This window comes from Tachypleus tridentatus, chromosome 9 (genome assembly GCF_004210375.1).
Source record: "Tachypleus tridentatus isolate NWPU-2018 chromosome 9, ASM421037v1, whole genome shotgun sequence".
Lineage (NCBI taxonomy): Eukaryota > Metazoa > Arthropoda > Merostomata > Xiphosura > Limulidae > Tachypleus > Tachypleus tridentatus.
Window position 1 is genome coordinate 17,107,621 of NC_134833.1, and position 23,001 is coordinate 17,130,621.

The 23,001-nt window shown below is 35.3% G+C and overlaps 1 protein-coding gene across 1 annotated transcript in view; it reads right to left on the reverse strand.

The window, feature by feature from the left end:
* LOC143224787 (uncharacterized) overlaps nucleotides 1-18,818 on the reverse strand; it is a 76,398-nt gene extending 57,580 nt beyond the window's left edge. Inside the window, exon 1 of the mRNA XM_076453090.1 lies at nucleotides 18,495-18,818. The gene's annotated coding sequence lies outside the window, so the exon portion shown is untranslated. The remainder of the gene's footprint in view (nucleotides 1-18,494) is intronic.
* Nucleotides 18,819-23,001: the final 4,183 nt, after the last annotated feature.

The window sequence follows — 23,001 nt, forward strand, 5'->3', positions numbered from 1 at the left end:
ATTTTAACCCTAACGCAAAACAATACACGGTGATTATAAATCTTAACCGTAGCGAACTACAACACATTCTAACTGTGGCGTACCGTAACACAGAGTGATAAGAAAACCTAGTACAACCGTACAACAATGTCGATCGATTTTAAATTCTAGGCTTAACGTAACACAATAGAAAGTTACTGTAGAAAAATTCTATATTGAACACGATTGATTGTTTTGAAAGTTCTTCGTTCAGGAGTAATAGCTGACATCTCGGAGTTTTTTGAATATTGTCCTTAATGTTAAAATATACCAACATTTGAAGCATACTAAGCAATTATAATAACCGTCACCCATCTTAACCAGAAAAAAGAATTTACTAGAGAACCATGATTGGTTTATGGGTGAAATATGCACATGGGTGTGCTTTTGGTTGTATTTTGCGCAAAGCTACACGAGGGTTATCTGTGCTAGCCGTCCCTAATTTAGCAGTGTAAAATTAGAGGGCCACTCTTTTGCCAACGAATAGTGGGATTGACCATAACGTTATAACGCCACTACGGTTGAAAGGACTAGCATGTGTGGTGTAACGGGATTCTAACCCGCGACACTCGGACTATGAATCGAGTGTCTCAAGTACTTGGTCATGCCGGACCCGTGTACTTTTCTATGCTGTTTTAATTTCATTATTAAGAAATATATTCAATGATAATCACATTAGAAATTTGAGGAATTTTGAAAGCTAAGCCTTCTGTAATACTATTGAAACACTTGCAAAGTAAAGTGATTTTCGAATAATAAAAATTTAAAGCAGTAATGAAAAACTACAAAGACAACTGAAGCAGAAAATAAAACAGTCTAATCCATCCAAAATATGGCGGTAATCATAAGCTAAAATACTAGAAAATTACCAACTAATAGCTTAAATATTTTACTCAAAATATTGTTACTAGAAATCAGGATTATAGTAAGTTATCTTTTATTGAAATAGTTTCAGATGTTCATGCAAAACTACACAAGAGCTATTTGCTCTAATCTACCTTATTTTGAACTGTTAGGAAATCAATTCTTGAGCTACTCTGATTGAATATTGAGTGTTGAGCGCAATTTTGCGACAATGGGGCTAGAACCATGAACCCACGAATTCACAGATTTTGTGGGATTTCAAAATTATTCATTATTTAATGCTAAAAAAATATATATGGAAGATTCTATAAAATCTGTCTGTATGTTATATCCCCATTCTGGTGGCTTGGAGGTATGTTTGCGGGCTTAAAACGCTAAAATTTGGGTTTCGATACCCGTAGTGAACAAAGCAAGGATAACCCGTTGTGTAATTTTGTACTTACCGTCGAACACACTGTATGTCGTAACGAATTTTCACAATTGTTTATTATTATCAAATATTAGATGATCACTTGAAACCTTTTATTAAAACATCTGGAAGATTCCCTTCCTATTTTAGAAAAAGTAATTTCTATTCTGCTTTTTGTTTTGTTCTGTTTTTCTAAACGTTTTCATTAGGCTTAACCAAGGACAAACATCAGGGCTAGGAGAACCAAGTGAGTAATTTTCTAAATCGCTACATTTAATTTTTCGTGTCAAAACCAAAAACCGTCGATGAAGATGAAAAGATAAGTGTCGTACAGTTTTTTGGAAAAAAAAAAATCCAGGAAGTTCGTGATGACGAGAAACCCACTTGAAGTAAAAATCTATCTCAAGACGACTGGTATGGGTATTAAAACTTTCATTAAAATAAAGTACAGAACAACGTTTCGACCTTCTTAGTTCATCTTCAGGTTAACAAAGTTTGCAACTGTTTGCAAAGTCTCTTGCAACATTGTTAGTACCCATACCAGACGTCTTGAGATACAAAATCCAAAAATATGACTTTATTTCTCTCATGCTTCCAAATATCACAACCAACCGTTATTTTCAAACCCGATGTATAGAAGAGTACATTCTTTGGTTCGTGTACATAAGGATTATCTCTTTGTTGTATTTAGACCAGGAAATTCTGTATGACGACAGTCCTTTGTAGGGTAATCGACCGAAGTTTTGTAAGCTTGACATACAAGGTAATAAAGACATCCATTTCTGTTACGTGATGGTCAAGGAACGTGTCTTGAATTTTTAGGATATTGTAAAACTTTCGATAGGTTTAGTCATTGTTTATTGAAACTGTATATTGTATATTGAAAACATTGTATATTGTAAACTGTAGCTCTATATATATAGCTAGAGTTTACACAGATGCAAACAGAATTCAGCCAGAAAAGTTCATAATGAAATAGAGAAAGCATAATGCGAATTATGATGCTGTTTTCTCTTGTTTTTATACGGCGTTATTGTAAATTGTAAAACTCGAGTCACGCGACCATTAGAAATAATTATTGATCATGCATAGTTAGTCTTAATAGACCATACGTTTTAACCACCAAACAAAGGTTGAAGACGGTTATACCTTTCTTATCAGTATCTTTTCTTGCCATGTATTTAATAAATATATCAACTAAGATACATTATAACAACTTCTACCACGCAGTTTCCGATATTCGAACAAAGTACCACTAAATGTACTATATCATACAAGGGTTAATAATCTAGAACTTTGCATGTAATCATTCCCACCTTTTAAAACTTAATGCAAGTAATATTTTTTCTCCTATTTATTTATACAGATTTCATTTACGGTATTGGTTAAAATGTTTATCATATGTATATATATATTTAATATGCCTATTTTTGGTTTCTTTCTTACGTGTCTGCTTTTGGAATTTCCGCAAAGCTGCTCATGAGATATCCTCGCAAGTCTTTCGTAACTTAAAATGAGAGACTAGAGAGTATACAGATAGTCAAAAATATGTATATTATATTGGTAAAAATACTTAGGACTAGCCTAAATTTCCTAATCGAGCAGCCTCGTGAAGTGTTATTGGGATTAAGTCCGCTTATATCGTCCAGTTGAGAAATCAATGCATAATAATTGCAGACAACAGAATATTCAATTAGCTGCATTCATTTGTAAGCGCACATTCAGTTCCGTTTTACGTGGGATCTCGATTTGAGAAGAAGTTGATCATAATTAGAGTGTCATACATGAGTCTTCCTGAAAGCTTCTGAGCATAAAATATCAGATTTTATATAACAAAAACCTATTGCCTTATTTAACTGATACAAATCCCAATAAATACGAAAGGTTGTCAGTGCTGTTACCAGTAACTGAGTTTTATTTTAAATGCTATTATACTGTTAATAAATTCGGAGTGCAGTTATTTACCAAAAAAACAGTCTAAATTATAGCATTTAAAATTTATATACGAAGATATATAAAACCTATATATATTGTGGGATATATATCGCACCAAACATGCTCGCCCTTTCAGCCATGGGAGCGTTATAATGTTGCGGTGAACCCCACTATTCGTTGGTAAAAGAGTAGCCCAATAGTTGGCGGTGGGTGGTGATGACTAGCTGCCTTCCGTCTAGTCTTACACTGCTAAATTAAGGACGGCTAGCGCAAATAGCCCTCGAGTAGCTTTGCGTGAAATTCAAAAGACACAAACAAACATAACGTACTCACGGCTCCGAAACATGTTTCGGTGTATCAAGACAGGCTGGTATGGGTAGTGAAACTATTATTAAAATGAATGATATTCAGGTTAACAAAGAGAGAATGACCTAAGAAGGTCGAAACATTGTTCTGTACTTTATTTTAATTAAAGTGTTAAAACCCATACCAACATTTTTACTTCAAGTGGGTTTCTCGTCATTACGAAACACATTTTTGTAGCAACATGACGTAATATGTGAATCCTTGGATTCACAGTATGGGCACGCTAACACTAAGCTACGCCACATGTACTACTTTAATATTGTCTGTTCATAGAAACAAATACATTATTTTCTTTATTCCCGCTGCACGAAATGCAATTCTTCTATCAATGATTAGAATCTTTTAACACTTACGTAAAAGTCCCCCGCTGGTACAGCGGTAAGTCTACAGATTTACAACGCTAAAATCAGGCGTTCGATCCTCCTCGATGGACTCAGCAGATAGCCCAATGTGTCTTTGCTAGGAGAAACACACACACTTAAGCTAAGTAGATGGTGACTTATTCCTATGCGTCTCCACATCAGACTTTCCATTATAGTATCTCTGAAAAACGTTTAATTAAATACTTAAGAAAATAAAAACACCAAAACTAATGGGTTTTTTTTTTTTCTGATTGCTTTATCAAAATATTTACCTCTATTCATATGATAGTTTTAAATTTGTTATTCTATCATCTGTGAAGGATTTTAACGTGTGTTACTTTAACAAAAGTAATATATTGTTTCACAACTTTACACTTACCGCTTTACAAAACTGTTTTGTACTTGATAAGGTAGTTGTTATCTAAAAATATGGTTTGCAGGGAATTATATTTTATCTATGTTCTGTCCATCCAATGTAGGGATTCATACCCACGATTTTACCGGTGATCCAAGTATTAGTTAGGTGATGTGTTGTTAAGCAGGGAAGTCCACAATGGGCTCTCTGTGCTTTGTCCGTCACTGGTATCGAAACTCGATTTCTTGAGTTGTAAGCAGGCACACTTGTCGCCGAGCCACAGTTGCGTGCGACATAAGAAGGACTTTAATATGATATTGTTATTTAAGTACTATGAAGTGAGGCCCAGTATGGCCACGTGATTAGAGAGCTCTTCTCGTAATTTGAGGGTTGCAGGTTCAAATCCCCGTCACACCATCCATGCTCGCTCGCCCTTTCAGCCGAGGGAAGTTTATTATGTGACGGTCAAATCCATTTTTCGTTCGTGAGAGAGCAGCCCAAGAGTTGGTGGTGGGTGACGATGACTAGCTGCCTTCCCTATAGCTTCACACTGCCATAAATTGAACGGATAGCAAAGATAGCCCTCGTGTAGCTTTGCAAGAAATTCCAAAAACAAACAAACAAATTATACAGTAACTATTTCTTTATAGAAAAATATCCCCTAAGTTGACTACGACCTCAGCGATTAGAAATGTTGTCGTAATACAAAACGCTCCCAAGTGGCGCAGTGTAGCTTTGTCGTTTGTTCTGTTTATTTGTGTATTTCTCGCAAAGCTACATGAGGGCTATCTACGCTAGCCGTCCCTAATTTAGCAGTGTAAGACTAGAGGGAAGGCAGCTAGTCATCACCACCCACCACCAACTCTTAGGCTACTCTATTACCAACGAATAGTGGAATTCACCAAACATTATAACGCTCCCATGGCTGAAAGAGCGAGCATGTTTGGTGCGACAGGGACTCGAACCTGCGACCCTCGGATAAGTACTCCACATGTTCTTGCAGTTAGTTAAACATCTCCAGTTTTCCCTGGTGAAAAAACAAACTTTTCTAAAACGTTCTGGTTTTAGAGTTTTGTATCTTTGTCACTCATAAGTGAAAATTATTGAAGTGTCTGTTGCTACTCTGCTCTCACAATAATCTAAAATTATGTCTGATAATGTCTGATTGTTTATCAGAAGTTGTTTATTTCCATCTCTTTTTATGAATTTCGCACAAAACTATTGTCTGTTTAATGTTTAACTTCTCTGTCAAGCACAAAGATACACAATGGGTTATCTATACTTTGCAAACCACGAGTATCGAAACCTGATTTTGTAGCATTAAAACCATAAGATTTACCACTGATGAGCCACCTAAGAAAGGCGGAGGCTCGCGCAAAGTTACACATAGTCTTAATTTCGAAATGTAAAGACAGTCGGTCATTATCACCCACCGTCAGTTAGTGGGTTATATTTTACCTTATAGATGGTCGTATCCACGGTTGCCAAAGGCGGAATGCGTTTTGCGGAAACATGAGTTAAAACCTGGATCCTCGGATTTACAATCTGGGCACGCTAGTAACTGGCCCACGCCTGACACAAGAGCTACAAAACTACTATTAGAATTGTCCTTGAACTTTCCTGTCTCAAAATAAAGGTTTTTTTTTTTGTTTTAATAATTTCTTCATTCTTAAGAGTTTTATCAAATAATTTGGATTATCTAAGTTGCAAGTATCAACCGCATATTACAACATCCCTTTTAATTAGACAATATCTCGTACTGTGGAACGATTTATACATTATGAAAAATGTGTATACCTCTTAAGTATCAGATGTCAGAGGAAATGACATCACAAAAACACAAATCTGGTCTCAAGATCCGAAGATAACGGGTTCTTTTTTTTCTTTGTTGGTGACATTAGAGCACTGGTCTAATTTTCTTAGAGCAAGAAATACGAGAAAACCTTCATATTTTAAAAACGAGTTTTGATATTATTAACTTCCATCTCTATGACTACTCATGAAACCTGATTTTTAAAACTCACAAAATTGTACTATTTAGGTAATCATGTCTGCCACACTAGAAAGCTTAAAAATTAATCAACCTGGTTAGTTATTATCGCTTCTTCAAAAGTATTATTAACAGACACAAAATAAGAGTTGTCGTTTTTTTAACCTACCGACCAATAAAACTTGAGACAGATGGTGAAGCCTCCACAAAGGCACAGCGGAATGTCTTTAGACTTACAAGGTTAAAAATCGGATTTCGATACTCGTGGTGATTAGAGCACAGATAACCCATTGTGTTGCTTTGTGCTTAATTCAAAATAACAACAACAGACTGGGGGCTTTTCTTTAAAAAAATAATAGAAGTTTATTATAATTATTTCATTCGTCTTTCTTATGTCAAAGTAATGTTTGCTTTGAATGACCAAATCAGAATGAGCTTTGGTTTAAACCATGTTATTCTGACGCTTGGGTATGACTCATACCAGAATGTAAGTTTCCTGGATTTTCAAAGCCTCTACTATCCTATCCTCAAATTATTTTTTTTTTTTTTTAGGAAGAACTAGTGTAACCTAAACTATGACACTTCGGGCGTGGTCAAATACGTCAGTCTGAAGGGCTTGGCCTCCGAATTCCAAAACTGTAATTACATATTAAATCGGTCAATAGATGATAGAGCTACGAACTGAAAATTGTAGTTAATAAAACAAACAAACACAGAAACGTTTCTTGTGCCGATTTGCTGCGGCTAAAAATTGATACTTTTCTTAATCACTAGTTTTTGACTCTTCACATAATATTGAAAAAATAAAACAATTTGAAGCTCACAAAATAACAATTTACCTTTGTACACTAATAGAACAAACAATCTATAATATTTATCATAATATCCCCTTGTTCCCTATATAAACATAGTTCTACTGAGGTCAGTTTTGACTTGTGTACTCTAAGCTTGATACTTGTTGAATCGATGTATTACAGATACTTGAAACGTTTGTAGTTTCGCAGATTTAACGTGGAGAATGCACAACTATAAACAATTAAGATTTGATATTGCTTTCGACTTACTCGTGTTCGAGGATTTCGAAATGAGGTAGACTCTCCGAAACCGATGTAACATCGTGAGAAGTGATGAATCGAATTGATTGGTTAAATTCCATGTTCATTTTGAAAGCCATTAATAAATGGTTATTTCACTAACTCGCACCCTCAGGGATACTTCACGAAAACGGCCAAGCATGGCAGGTGGTTAGGACGCTTGACTCGTAATCTGAGGGACGCGGTTTCGAATCTCCGTCACACTAAACATGCTCAGCCTTTCAGCCGTAAGGGAGTTATAAATTGACGATCAATCCCACTATTCGTTGGCAAAAGAGTATACCAAGAGTTGTCGGTGGGTGGTAATGACTAGCTGCCTTCCCTCTAGTCTTGTACTGCTAAATTAGGGACGGCTAGTGCAGATAGCCCTCATGTAGCTTTGGGTGAAATTCATAATAAACAAAGTTTACGAAAACTTGAATGTGAAATGTTTGGTTCGACAAAGCAGTTCCTGTCAGTACCGATGAATTTTATTGTTCTTGACCAAACGTACAAAATAAGTTTTCTTTTCAGGGAGATTTACTTATTATAACACATTTACTTGTACTAACTGAAATTAGTTAGACTTTCTTTCTGACCATGGAAAATATCGATTTATCATTAGACTGGACGTCCAAATTAGCATTTGATGAAACGTGTGTGTGAGAACAAACTTTCTCCTTTCGTTCAAACTTAAAGCTCAGAAGATAATAAAACAGTAACAGTGAAATACAATTGTCCGACAAAGATTCTTTGAACCAAACCTTTATCTCTAATGTTCGTGTACTTTGAGCTAAAACGTACACTAAAACATATTTTTCCTTTTACGAGTAACTCAAAAGAGATACCCAGAGATGTTCAGTAAGTTTATTGTTTATATAATTATTTAAGCTATGACTTCTGGGTTCCAAGGTTGTATTAGGAAGAAATGATTAAATGTTATGCAGTTTTGTTTGGGTAAACAGTCATTTTGGGGCCTATCTTCCATTTCAAGAAAGCCCAACTTTTACTGGAATTAAAGAAACATTCTTATTCCACTAGAGGAATGAATTTCTATTGATGTTACATACACACACACACACACACACACACACAAAAATTAAGCAGTTGTGGATCACAGAACTCATCAAACTGAATACGGGTCTACTTATTAGAGTATCAGAAATACAAGAAAACCTTCCTGCAGTCAAGTCCGCCACGGATAAGTAGTTAAACAAGGCGAAATATGGGATTACCATCAATATAGACTCGAAAAACGAAATCCCTATTATTTCAAGGCAAGGTTTTTAATAGCTCGGTCTTTACGAAGGTTTATTTTACGGCCACACTAGAATGGTTCCAATTAAGTGTGATACGTTATCCGTTGTTTTGAGATAATAAAAAGCACATTGAAATATTTTGTACAATATATTTGTAGGCTCACGTTTTAGAAGCATTTCCAATGTTACTGGAATAACCTATTCGGGCCTGGCGTGACCAGGTGGTTAAGGCACTTGACTCGTAGTCCGAGGGTCGCAGGTTTGAATCCTCGTCGCACCAAACATGCTCGCCCTTTCAGCCGTGGGGGCGTTATAATGTGACGGTCAATCCCACTATTCGTCGGTAAAAAGAGTAGCCCAAGAGTTGGCGGTGGGTAGCGATGACGAGCTGCCTTTTCTCTAGTCTTACACTGCTAAATTAGGGACGACTAGCGCAGATAGTTCTCGTGTAGCATTGCGCGAAATTCTAAAACAAACAAACAATAACCTATTTACATTACCGTTACTAACTGTTAAGTGGCATTAGAACGATTAGTCCTTAAAAATGGATATCGAAGTCTCGTTGTAAATATTAATAAGGTAATTCTTATGACAAAGCGAGTTAAACAAGTTAGATTAATACGAAGATTAATTCTGATGTTTCAATTATAACTTGTGTTGCCTCATACGTAACAAATTAGGATAACATAAACATTAATTTCATTTATTTAATAATGATTTGTCTGCTCTCGCAAGGGATCTTTATGACCCAAAAGTTTGTAGTATAATTTTAATCGCTCAAATGCATCTGATAACTGACCACTCGAACGTAAGATACGTCTGTTGATATTGTTTGGATTATTAAAGCAATTGTGTTTTGCACGAGTACAGCCAAAAAGCCCATTATCTTTAATTAGCCACATATAACACTAGTCAGCATTGAAAAGCCAAACTGGCTAGACACTATGACTCCAATGGTTGATAATGGTCTTCAAAATTCTATTCGATGATATGTAGTACATCAATAAGAATATATGTCCAAATTAATTAGTTTTGTGTAATTTCATTACGAAGTTAATTGATTAACCCCCATAATACAGCACAAAATATTATAATTATTCATGTCATGCCATTACACTTTCTGCAGATACTTCACTCGAAATGACGTAATTATGTTTAAAAAATATGTCATATCACAACATTTGTATAGAATGAAGCGTACATTAGGACATCATTAACATTTTGACTAACTGTGTTTGATTACCATCGTAGAGTCGGTAGACTCCACATGTAGAGATGGCAAAGGTAAGTAATAGATATAAAACAAATATACATGGTAAATAATCAACAGTGAGGTAGGATTTTACTTTAAAATATGACTCTCTCTTCACAAAAGGCAAGAAACCATCGCTATGATACGAGACCAGAATGTGATCTATTTACCAAACTCTTTTTTATTTAAGGCCCGGCATGGCCAAGCGTGTTAAGGCGTGTGATTCGTAACCCGAGGGTCGTTGGTTCGCATCCCCGTTGCGCCAAACATGCTCGCCCTTTCAGCCGTGGGGGCGTTATTATGTGTCGGTTAATCCCACTATTCGTTGGTAAAAGAGTAGCCCACGTGTTGGCGGTGTGTGGTGATGACTGGCTGTCTTCCCTCTAGTCTTACACTGCTAAATTAGGGACGGCTAGCGCAGATAGCCCTTGTGTAGCTTTGCGCGAAATTCAAAAACAAAACAAACTTTCTTACTTCTTGTTTATACGAAATAATTCTACAACCACTTTTTTCTAACATCAGTTTAAACCTAAATCCATTCTATGTGTGTCTGGGCAGTGCCCAATGTCATCGCTTAGTCGTAATAATTGGAAGTAATTAAAAAGTAATAACAATTAAACAATGTTATCATCACCCATTGAGGTTAGTATTTTTATATAAATATGCTGTTCCTTCGAAAAGCTGGAGTATGGGGTGAAACATGAATTACCAGCGAATAATAAATACACGTTAAATGACTCAGTGCTTTGTACACTGTACAGTTGATGTCTTTAGAGAGCCAACTTCTATATTATGTAAAGAATGAATAAATTTAAAATGACGTCGGGATTGCAGTAACAGAAAAAATGCATATAATGTCATAGGGATTGGATTTATGATGGGGAAACCGAAGTTTATTAATGAAGGCGAAAAAGGTTGACAAAAAAAATAGCATTTTATTTACAAGTTTGATCTGAGAAATGTGAAAATTATGTTACAAATATGATGATTCTCAAATTTATTATATAATGACATAATTATTAGTTTATTTATTTAGTTATTAAGAAAAGCCGTTAAATGATAGATAAAACAATGTTTAACATGCGCTTATGTAGAAGAATAATTGCTACGTCTAAAATAAAATAATTCCGTTTTACACAGAGATGATATAGCTATATATATACATGACTTTCAATCTTAAGATGGAAGACTTCAACAAAAAATGTATCCCTGACTATAATATTACTGCACGTGGAAGTTGACTGTTGGTATGCAGTTTATTTACCATAATATCTGGGTGGGCATCAATGGGACGTAAATAACAGCCTAGGATACATGTATATGGAAAATCAAGTCAAAACATGTTTTTTATTATTTTACAGACTTTCGCTTAAGTCCTTTGATTGACCGACCTCGTAACCATTTTGTACTTGTTCATTTTGCAGTGTGACATTAACTTTTAATATTGAAAGTCATGTAAGGATAATCTATGTATAGCTGTATTATTTGTATATTCTTGCGTGCATTCTTTTTGGCCCTGTTAACTGTACGTCATTTTACATTTACAAAATGCTCTTATTACGTATTTATTTAGGTCTGGCATGGTCAGATTGTTAAGGCGCTCGACTCCTAATCTGAGGGTCACGGGCTCAAATCGCTTTCGCACCAAACATGCTCGACCTTTCAGCCGTGGAGGCGTTATAATGTGACATTCAATCCATCCTATTCGTCGTTAAAAGAGTAGTTTAAGAGTCGGCGGTGGGTGGTAATGACTAGCTGCCTTCCCTCTAGTCTTACACAGCTAAATTAGGGACGGCTAGCACAGATAGTCCTCGTACAGCTTTGTGCGAAATTCAAATTAACTTGATTATTTTTTTTTGAAATTTAATAACTGTAGAACCAAACTTATCTACAGAACCTCGTTGCCAGTTAAGATTAAAAGCTTCACGTGTAGAATGATAACATTGAAAGGTAATATTGTGTCTTTAAATTCCCTCAATAGAAATCTGTCAGTGTTGATAAAAAAAAAATACTATGTTAACCTTAAAACCATACATAGAATTTATGCATTTGTGGATTTAATGTGTTCAGAAATTTCATATTCGTTAAAACCAGGAGTCTTTATTGTGCAAAAGTACATAATCGGTGATCAATGTCTCCTCTACCTCAGGAAGTTGAACCCCGGATTTTAGCTGTATTAGATCAAAAACTTACCGCTGACCTACTTCGAGACTAAACCTAGGAATAATTGACTGCCAAGGGATACTAGAAATTTAAAAATAGTCAGCAAAATGAACTTTGTTTGTATTTAACTAGTAATTAAGAAAAAACGTTTCATTAGTATTACTCGATTACGTAATAGTTTCTGATTATTATAAGCAAAAATATAAAAATCTCAGTTACAAATATAAAAAGTGTTATAATGAACAAAGAACTTTACTAAAAATGTTTAATCACAAAATAAATATTAATCTATGTGAGGAATATTTATTAAAATCAGTGAATAGTTTATCGATCTAAAGTAACAAAACAATAATTACAAGAGCAAAGTAAAGGAATAATATATTGATATAAAAAATGAGTAATTATAATAATGCAAATAAAACGATATTAATGGATCTCAAAAGAGCAAAACATGGAATATAAATTGACTATAGACAGTCCAACAGTCCAACCTCTGCTTGCTCAAATGTGGTCCTGCCAGTCTTAAGGGCCATGTCTTATTAGGTCATCAGGCAATTTTTATGCCCATCTACGCAAGGGTTATCAGAGTCGTTCCTGATTTCTAAATGATACACTAGGGGGAAGCAGCTGCTGTTTAACGACACTTCTTAATATCTAACTGACAGACCAGAAGGTTTGTTTTTTTGTTTCTGAAGTTCGCGCAAATCTATACGAGTACTATCTGCGTTAGTTGTCCCTAATTTAGGAGTCTAAGACTAGAGGGAAGCCAACTAGTCATCACCACCTACCGCCAACTTTTGGGCTACTCTTTTACCAACGAATAGTGGGATTGATCGTAACATTATAACGCTCCCACGGCTGAAAGGGCGAGCATTTTTGGTTTGACGGGGATTCGAACCAGCGACCTTCAGATTATGAGTCGAGTGCCTTAACCACCTAGACTAATCAACAAAACCTACCAAAAATGGATTAATTGGATTCGAGCATGATTCTTATCGTGCATCTACGACTTCAAAGTGTAAAGTGTTTTTTATAACGAGATCCGAACTATGGACCTCAATCCGGCACGCTTACCACTAAAATACACGTTTGATCCCCTAGATTTTTATCGGATAATCATAGATGTATCTAGATTCGAACTAGTCCGCTCACAAGAGGGTATTTAATATATTTTTCTTTCCAGTCGGCAGACGATGCTATTGTGTAAGGAATAATAACCGTTATGAAAAAGATTTAAAATACAGGATGGCCAATAATTGTCTTTTACTTTTTAAAAGTTAATATTTAATTAACTAAAGGTATACAACCACGGAATTTTGAACATCTTGTAGCCAGACTCAAATATTTTTTTATTATCATGTCTGACGTCACTCCAGCGTATTGTGACTCCCAGTAAAATGGCAAACGTGCAAGAAAAGACTCAACTTTTCGTTTGCCTTGTAGGGTGAGCTAACTCCGTGGCCTCGGCTTTCGCCAGGCATCACTCCGTTAGATCTCTTTCATTGGGGACATGTTAAGGACAACATGTATCGCACACCTATAGCAAACATCATGGAGCTAGAGACCAAAGCAACAGACACCATCGCCACTGAAACTGTAGGCATGTCGCAGCGAACGTGGACTGAAATCGAATATCGGTTAGACGTGTTGAGAGTCTCTAATACTGTGCACATAGAAGTCTACTGGTATATCAGTAAAATCTATTTAAGTTGGTTTACAAGATGCTAAAATAAACTAGATCGACAGTAAGAAATCTTCTGAATAGAAAGACCCGGCATAATGGTTAAGGCACATAATGGTTAAGATTGATATTTCGAATCTCCGTCACATTAAACATGCTCGCCCTTTCAGCTGTGGAGGCGTTATAATGTGATTGTCAATTCCATTATTCGTTGGTAAAAGAGTAGCCCAAGAGCTAGCGGTGGATGATGATGACTAGTCGCATTCCCTCTAATCTTACACTGATAAATTAGGGACAACTAGCACAGGTAGTTCCCGTGTACCTTTGCGCGAAATGTAGAACAAACAAGCAAACATTCTATGCAGAGAAACCAAAGATTAAGATTCTGGTGTTCGCTTTGACTAGCTTATTGACAACTTCTGCCATCTTTGAATGGTTGTGGATACAAATTAAACGGAGTAAGTACAATGAATATCGTTCAGTCTACAAAGTTACAACGAAAGAAAAAAAACGCACTGGGGTAAGATTTCTTTAAATTAGGTCTGCATAATTTAAGGAAAAGTTTTATCTATATTCCTGTTCAATGAAACCATGACTTCGTTTTCAGCTTTGCATGGAAAAAGGTATGTGCATAAAAGTTTGGCCCGGCATGGCCAAGTGTGTTAAGGTGTTCGACTCGTAATCCGAGGGTCGCGAGTTCGAATCCCGGTCGCACCAAACATGCTTGCCACGTTCAGCCGTGTGGGCGTTATAATGTGACGGTCAATCCCACTATTTGTTGGTAAAAGAGTAGCCCAAGAGTTGGTGGTGGATGGAGATGACTAGCTGCCTTCCCTCTAGTCTTACACTGCTAAATTAGGGATGGCTAGCGCAGATAGTCATCGAGTAGCTTTGCGCAAAGTTAAAAACAAACTAAACCTAATCTCGTTGTACGTGGACGTTGGCGTCCAAGATTTATTAAGGAGACAAGGAGTTAGTTGGACATGCATCAGGAGACTTAACAGGCACATGGTTGAAATAAAGTGTTTTGATTCCAGGTTCTTCATGCTTCGGTCTCATGAAGATAGCCGTTGATTTTGAGGTGTGACTGGAAGCACGTGGACGCTCTTCAACATCATTTTCTCGTTTATTGTTTTATTGAGAGTATCAAGAGATAGACTTATTTTAATCACAGTCTAGAAAGATCTCTTTCGTAATAATAGTCGTCAGTTTGCGAATGAAAGGCTCTCTCCAAGTTCGACTGAGGCTGCAGTGACGAATTCGTCACTTCTGGGAAGCCTTGTTTTCGTGGTGGACACTGGAGTCTTCGTTTTTGGAAATCTCGGATGCATTGGTCTGGACAATATTAATGCAAGATCACTTTTGGGGAAATGTTTTATATCTCTTCAGCCATAACTAAATGCATGGCAGCGGATGATTTGGGATAAGTTGTAAACCAAACACACATACACACACTTATATATATATATTAATCATGTTGGTCATAGCATGGATTCTGTCTGACCACACACCACTATATTAGCATATACAGATCGTTGATGTAAAGTGTAATTAACCCTGTTTTAAATATTAATAGCTTAGAACATCGGGCTAACGAAGGTTTTGTTACGGGTAACCTTGAAGCTTTTTCTATATGTGGCTATTGGTGGTTTCCGATATTTCTCTATGTTTAGGTATGGTAGTCTTCAATCTCTTGCTAAGTATGTAAATCTTCAATGTGATTATGCGGATGTTTTATTCATCTAAACTCATAAAATATTTTCTTGTAACTAAAAGTGAAATTGAAATTTTTGTAGAAAATGGCTCATAATATTAAAACATAACTTTTCACTTTACCAAAACTTATAAATAACATTTGGTAATAACCACCACAAGTGTAACTACACATGAAACTGTAAACGTGCTTATAGATTTAGAGTGTATCCAAGAGGTATAAATAACTTATAAAATATTTAATAAACATACAATCACACATATCTATCACCATTATTCCAAGATATTCAGTTTAAGTACGCAGAAGAGCTCGTGCATACAACAACAAAACATTGCTACTAAATATAGAACTACTTCTAAACATTGTCTAAAGTGTGTAACATATTTTTAGTGATAACTCATTTCTATTGGCTTAGAAACAAAATGAATATTGATACTCCAATATGCGTAATAATATATATACTTCTACATAAGAAGGTATTATAGTGCCATTAACGTTCTTGTACCGGAACAAAATATGGCGCAAAGAAAGACTAGATAAAAAATGGTATGTAAGTAGGATGGTAATTTAGATTTTTTATTGCATAACTAATTAAACGAAATATGAGTGATCAGGTCACAGTGTAATTCTTAAGTGTTATCTAAATTAGATTTAAAATTCAAAGATGTAACTTAGAACATAGGATGTCTAAGCTGAACGCAATGTAATGTTCTGTGTGTGTATTATTTTTCTTATAGCAAAGCCACATCGGGTTATCTGCTGTGTTCACCGAGGGGAATCGAAACCACTGATTTCAGGGTTGTAAATCCGAAGACTTGCTGCTGTACCAGCGAGAGACCTGACGTTCTGTAATGTATTACACGTGTAATTTTCTGTCATAAAAGTTAATTATTTTATCGAATTAAAATATGGCCACGTGCTTGATGTGAGTTGTATAATTGTATAACTGTGACTTTGTCAGGGTACAAATAATTTTAATTCATCCATAACTTTGCACTCCAGATGTTGTAAGGCCCCGTCATGGCCAAATGGGTCAAGGCGTGCCAAACATGCTCGCCCTCCCAGCCGTGGGGGCGTTATAATGTGACGGTCAATCCCACTATTCGTTGGTTAAAGAGTAGCCCAAGAGTTGGTGGTGGATGGAGATGACTAGCTGCCTTCCCTCTAGTCTTACACTGCTAAATTAGGGATGGCTAGCGCAGATAGCCCTCGTGTAGCTTTGCGCGAAATTCAAACAACAACAACAACAAACAACCAGATGTTGCAATAACACTTAAAAAATTGTTAACTTTGTGAGACTGTTTCTAGATTCATCGTGTTTTTTTTCTTTTCCTGTACATTAATTTATTTAGAATTTCATTGCATATTTGAGACTGGAAAAAGAAAATCTTATTTTTAGAACTGTTCACAAGAAATCGTTGTTCATTGAAAATTGAATTTTCAACATTGAGATTTGCTACTCGTCAGCTTTAAGCAAGAAAATATAACAAAGAAAATTAGACTCCCCTGGATGAGAACTGTTACCAAAGAAACCCGAATTTTAGTAAGACTATGTAAGAGAAAATTGGAAAGTTCTAAGCTAACTTGTGTCAGTTCATGTCGAGATAAATATTTAAACATCACACGAGTCGTTCTAATGTACATTCTGCTAACGATCTAACTTTTCCTTAGCAGCTGCACATCTGTAAGCAGAATCAGCGAATTCTTGGTCACTACTTTACTGGCTTATGTCAATCAGATATGAACTCTCGCCCTTTATCCTCATATAGATGATTGTTTCCACTTTCTGTTCTACCATCAACTTCTAAAATTGTTTTAATATTCCGTGAATAAATTAGTACAGAGCTAACGCTCTAATTATACATCAGCATTGCAGCATTAGTCGTTTAAAATGATTTTCACTCATTCAAGTTGCGTGTACGTTCAAAAGATTTTGTCCAGTTAGACTGGTGAGATAATCAACTCTTTCAAAAGTAACAACTGATTTTGTCCAGTTAAACTGAGTAGGTAACCAACTTCCGATTCTGTCTAGTTAAATTGCGAAAATAACCTAATCTTTCAAAGTAACATTTGATTTTGTCCAGTTAAACTAAGAAGATAACCAACTCTTTCAAAGGTAACATTTGATTTTGTCTAGTTAAACTGGGAAGATGACCAAATCTTTGAAAGATATCTTCTGATTTTGTCCAGTTCTATATAATTATAACAGGAAGTTAAGAAACTCTTATAAATATTACTGACATTTCTATTTTGTAATTAATAGAAGGCATCTATATCAGTTGATGTTACGCTGTCAATAATAAACGTTTTTGTTTATTTCTGTTTAAAACACAACAACAAACAGTTAGTTCTAGGGATAATAAAAACACAAACCCTAAAGGCTTTTAAAAACATACGGTTTGTTTTTGTGTCAGTTATAAAAGGAATATGTGTAATATGTAAGTTCAAATAAATCATATTTTATAAGTTATGTGCCGTTTAATTTGTCGAAAAGAAAATATTTGTAAAGTCCGAAAACAGTGTCGTCAAATCAGATGACAGGGAAATAAAACTTTACACAACGTTTTTCTCTCTTTGACAATAATAAGTGTATATTTTGAGTTATAAACCAACATTTTACTGTGTCTCCGTATGGCCACAGATCTGACTGAAACTGACAAAATAAGTAAGTTTGAAAAAAAAACAAACTACAATCGACGCATGCGGGGTCCCTAGTGGCACAGCAGCATGTCTATGGGCTAACACCGCTAAAAACCGGGTTTTGATACCACGGGTATCAAAACAGAGCACAGATAGCCCATTGTGTATCTATGTGCTTAATTCTAAATGAACGTTAAAGAAATAACATTTTGAAGCAGACAGAATGTAACTGTTAACTTATAGTATATCGATATACTTTAGGCTTCTGTCATTATAATCATGTACTCTAGGTTATGGCGTCTTTTCTCGGAATAAATAGATAAAGATATTCCAGATATTGCGTCTAAAGGTCGACTAATGGAGAAAGTTTGGAATTAGTTATTTTTATGAGTGGAAAGGCTAACAATACATACCTAAAACTGAAGTCCACAGAAAGAGTCCTTCTGTTGCTTACAACAAACCTTTTTTAATCACGTGGATTACAATGCATGGCGGCCAGAGAGAGATTGTTTCGTTAGATGACATCCTTGACCTTGGTAGCGAGGAAAAATAGATCGCTAAGTCTATCATAGTCCCGGACCGCAGAGGCTTCCTAGCAGTAAATCAGACGCTGTTATTCAGATATTTTCGCAAGTATTCCGATCGCTGAATGGACAACCTATGGATCTGTTGTAGAGAAGCAACTCTATCTAGTTGCAGCTTGGGCATTAACATTCAGCGCATGTGTTGTTACGATGTAAGCCACGCGACCGATACCGCGTTTCCACCGTGATTCAGTTGCGCATGGTTCGAGCGTGGGGAGAAAGAAGGGAACGAACATTCTTAAGGAAGAGAACATCACGTATTTATCTCTACTCTCGCTGTCAGCATAATGAAGACGAGATAATTCTTCTTGATGAGTCACAGCTTAATGAGATGTTAAATCAGAAATATTCTGTTCTTTTTTGGAGAAGAATGACTAAAGTAGCGTCTCAGAGATAGCTGGAAAGTAAAAGCGAGTAAAAGCGAAATGACAGTATGTAAATTATTTAAGAAGGATGCTAGAAGGTGGACGGCCATGTGAGTTTCTTCTGATAATTTCTACTTTCGATACCACTTTTAAAACAGTTGTAAGAGACAAACAGGGCAGTACAAATTAGGGTTTGGTTTTGTTTTGGTTTGAACATCGCGCAAAGCTACACGAGGGCTGTCTGAGCTAGCCGTCCCTAACTTAGCAGTGTAAGACAAAAGAAAAGGCAACTAGTCATCACCATCCACTGTCAACTCTTGGGCTACTTTTTACTAACGAATAGTGGGGTTGATCGTGAGATTATAACGCCCCCATGGCTGAAAGAGAGAGCATATTTGGTGCGACGGGGATTCGAACCCACTACCCTCGGATTACGAGTCGAGTGCCTTAACCATCTGGCCATGCTGGGCCATAAATTAGGGAGACTGGTGTTGAAAAAATAAATTAAAGGATACTAATAACTCTGATGACACAGAGCAATATTTCAGAGTAAGTATTTACCAAACTTCTTGTACAGAGTCCCCCCAACTGCTTCTGCGATATCACGCAATAAGACATCAAGAAGTCTATTTTTCGTAAAATAAGTTTAAAAAACAAACTGAATCATCAACTCATTACCGAATGCTTTTTGTATTATCCACAACCGGTGGGGTCCACATATTTCATCGTATTGAGCACTTTTATTGCAAAGAAATAACCAAAATCAACAACAATATGAACACTCAATTTCTGTACAAAATACAAGGTCTTCCATCTTTCAGTCAATGAGGAATTAATTTAATTATTAGTATGTTTTTTCTCCACATTAGTTTATGTTATTATATGATATTAGAAACTTGACAACCAACAAAGTTTTGAACACCCAAGCAATAGTTTTGAAAGATGTGTTAAAAACAAACTTACAGTTCTAGATCATATAGAACTGATACTAGTTACAGTTCTGAATGATATAGAACTAATACTAATTACAGTTCTGGATCATATAGAACTGATACTAGTTACAGTTCTGAATGATATAGAACTAATACTAATTACAGTTCTGGATCATATAGAACTAATACTAATTACAGTTCTGGATCATATAGAACTGATACTAGTTACAGTTCTGAATGATATAGAACTAATACTAATTACAGTTCTGGATCATATAGAACTAATACTAGTTACAGTTCTGAATGATATAGAACTGATACTAATTATAGTTCTAGATCATATAGAACTGATACTAGTTACAGTTCTAGATCATATAGAACTGATACTAATTACAGTTCTGAATGATATAGAACTAATACTAATTACAGTTCTGGATCATATAGAACTGATACTAGTTACAGTTCTGAATGATATAGAACTAATACTAATTACAGTTCTGGATCATATAGAACTGATACTAGTTACAGTTCTGAATGATATAGAACTGATACTAATTATAGTTCTAGATCATATAGAACTGATACTAGTTACAGTTCTAGATCATATAGAACTGATACTAGTTACAGTTCTGAATAATATAGAACTGATACTAGTTATAGTTCTGGATCATATAGAACTGATATAGTTACAGTTCTGGATCTTATAGAACTGATACTAGTTACAGTTCTGAATGATATAGAACTAATACTAATTACAGTTCTGGATCATATAGAACTAATACTAGTTACAGTTCTGAATGATATAGAACTGATACTAATTACAGTTCTGGATCATATAGAACTAATACTTGTTTAGAGTATTTGGAATTTTGTCAAAAACTCGCGGTTTTCTGTCGCTGTTGAAACCTTTAAACAAATCCTGCTATTAAATCTCAGTTTTATTTATATTTATGAACTACCCACTAACAATTGTTTTTTTTAACATTTCGCTTGTTATATTTCAACAATCAATAAACTATATTTTTAGCAAAAATTTTTGAGTTAGTGCCTTTTAATTGTCTTTAATATATTCACTATGTAAACATTGAGTGTTTATAGGATGTCTGTTGAAAACTGAATATTTTTCGGGTGTGTGTGTTTTCTTACATCAAAGCCACACCAGGCTATTTGCTGCGATTACCGAAGGGAATGGAACCCCCCTGATTTTAGCGTTGTAAATCCGTAGACTTACCGCTGTACCAGCAGAGGGCTTTGCGGGTGCATGTTGCACACTGAATATATTTAAGGTGATTGGTTTAGGATGGCTACAGAATATTTTAAAGATGGTTAGTGAAGATCGAATGTTTCTTAAATGACTAGTAAAAATTAAATGTTTTAAACATAGCTAATGAAAATTACCGGTTTTAGACGTGGCTGGTGAATACTAAACGTTTTAAAGATGGCTGGTGAACATTAAATGTTTTAAAGATGGCTGGTGAATATTAAATGTTTTAAAGATAGCTGGTGAACATTAAATGTTTTAAAGATGGCTGGTGGATATTAAATATTTCAAAGATAGCTGGTGAACATTAAATGTTTTAAAGATGGCTGGTGGATATTAAATGTTTTAAAGATGGCTGGTGGATATTAAATGTTTTAAAGATAGCTGGTGAACATTAAATGTTTTAAAGATAGCTGGTGAACATTAAATGTTTTAAAGATGGCTGGTGGATATTAAATGTTTTAAAGATGGCTGGTAAACTATTTTTTTGTCTAAATATCTCTTCAAGGAAATTTTAAGATTCAGATAATATGTAATGTTTTCTTAGTGGCTAATGTGTTTGCAATCCTAATGTAACACTTTCTCAGTAGTTTCACAATAGGCTTAATACCTTTCATATTTCCTAACTAACAAACATATTAGTTATTTTTCTACAAACTGTGGTCATGCTCGGTGACTTTTACAGGTGGCCATGCTCAGTGACTTATACAGAGTCACTTAATTCTGATTACTAATTAGTTACGAACAACATTTAACTTATTAAATATTTATTACTTTCCACACGTACAGAAATACTTCATTTATTAACTTTCAACATAGAAAGCTATGACGAGACGTATACGACGAGTTTTTGTATAACAAACGTATTTCAGTGATTAAAAGTTTGAATTTTCTTCTTGTTAGTTGACCTAGTTTATACTTCTTAGACCTTTTACTGTCATCAAAGTGAACCCGTTATTTGATTGCATTTTTTTATATACTGTTTTATATCAGTATTTCACATCAGTAAAATAATTCATTTTAATTTTTTAACAAAATTCAGAAAACAAAATATTTATATTAAAAACTGTTATTGATTTCGCTAGATATCAATTACACATATTGTTCACAATAATATGAGTGGCTAACTTTCCTCAAAGTTTAACTGTTCCTTTGTTTGGAGTTAATCACAAAGCTACAGAATGCGTTACCTGTGCTCTGCCCAATACGGGTATGGAAACCCGGTTTTTGGCGTTGTAGGTCCACAGACATATTGCTGTGTCACTGGGAGACATTAACTGTTGTGGTATAGTAAAGCAATTGACCCTTACCTCTCATATTACATGCAAAGTGTAGGTGGCATTTTTTATGTTAATGAGTACTAGTCATTGTCCACTGTTGATCTAAGATTCCTCTCTACCTCCAGGTATACAACCTATTGTTATCACGGGTAAAGATAAATAACCAATCTTTTATGATGCCTTCTTTTGTTCACACTTTAACACGTGCTTTTCTTCTTCAGTTTCATCAAGCCTTTCTCAAACGACAACAAATTGCGAAAAGCCCTCTACACAAAACTGAAAGGAAGCTCACTGACAAAAGCATATGAGAGGATATTAATTAGTATTCTATGAGGTCTGTGTAAGCCCTAGCGGTGAGGAGGCGGACGAGTGTACAATTCCCTCCAGACAATTAACGTGAAATAAAAGACCCGTTTTGGCGCTTGCTATGTGTCTACGAATACAGCAGCTAAACCATGGTTTTAGAAACTTCAGGTGTAGGTACACCAAGTATAGCAG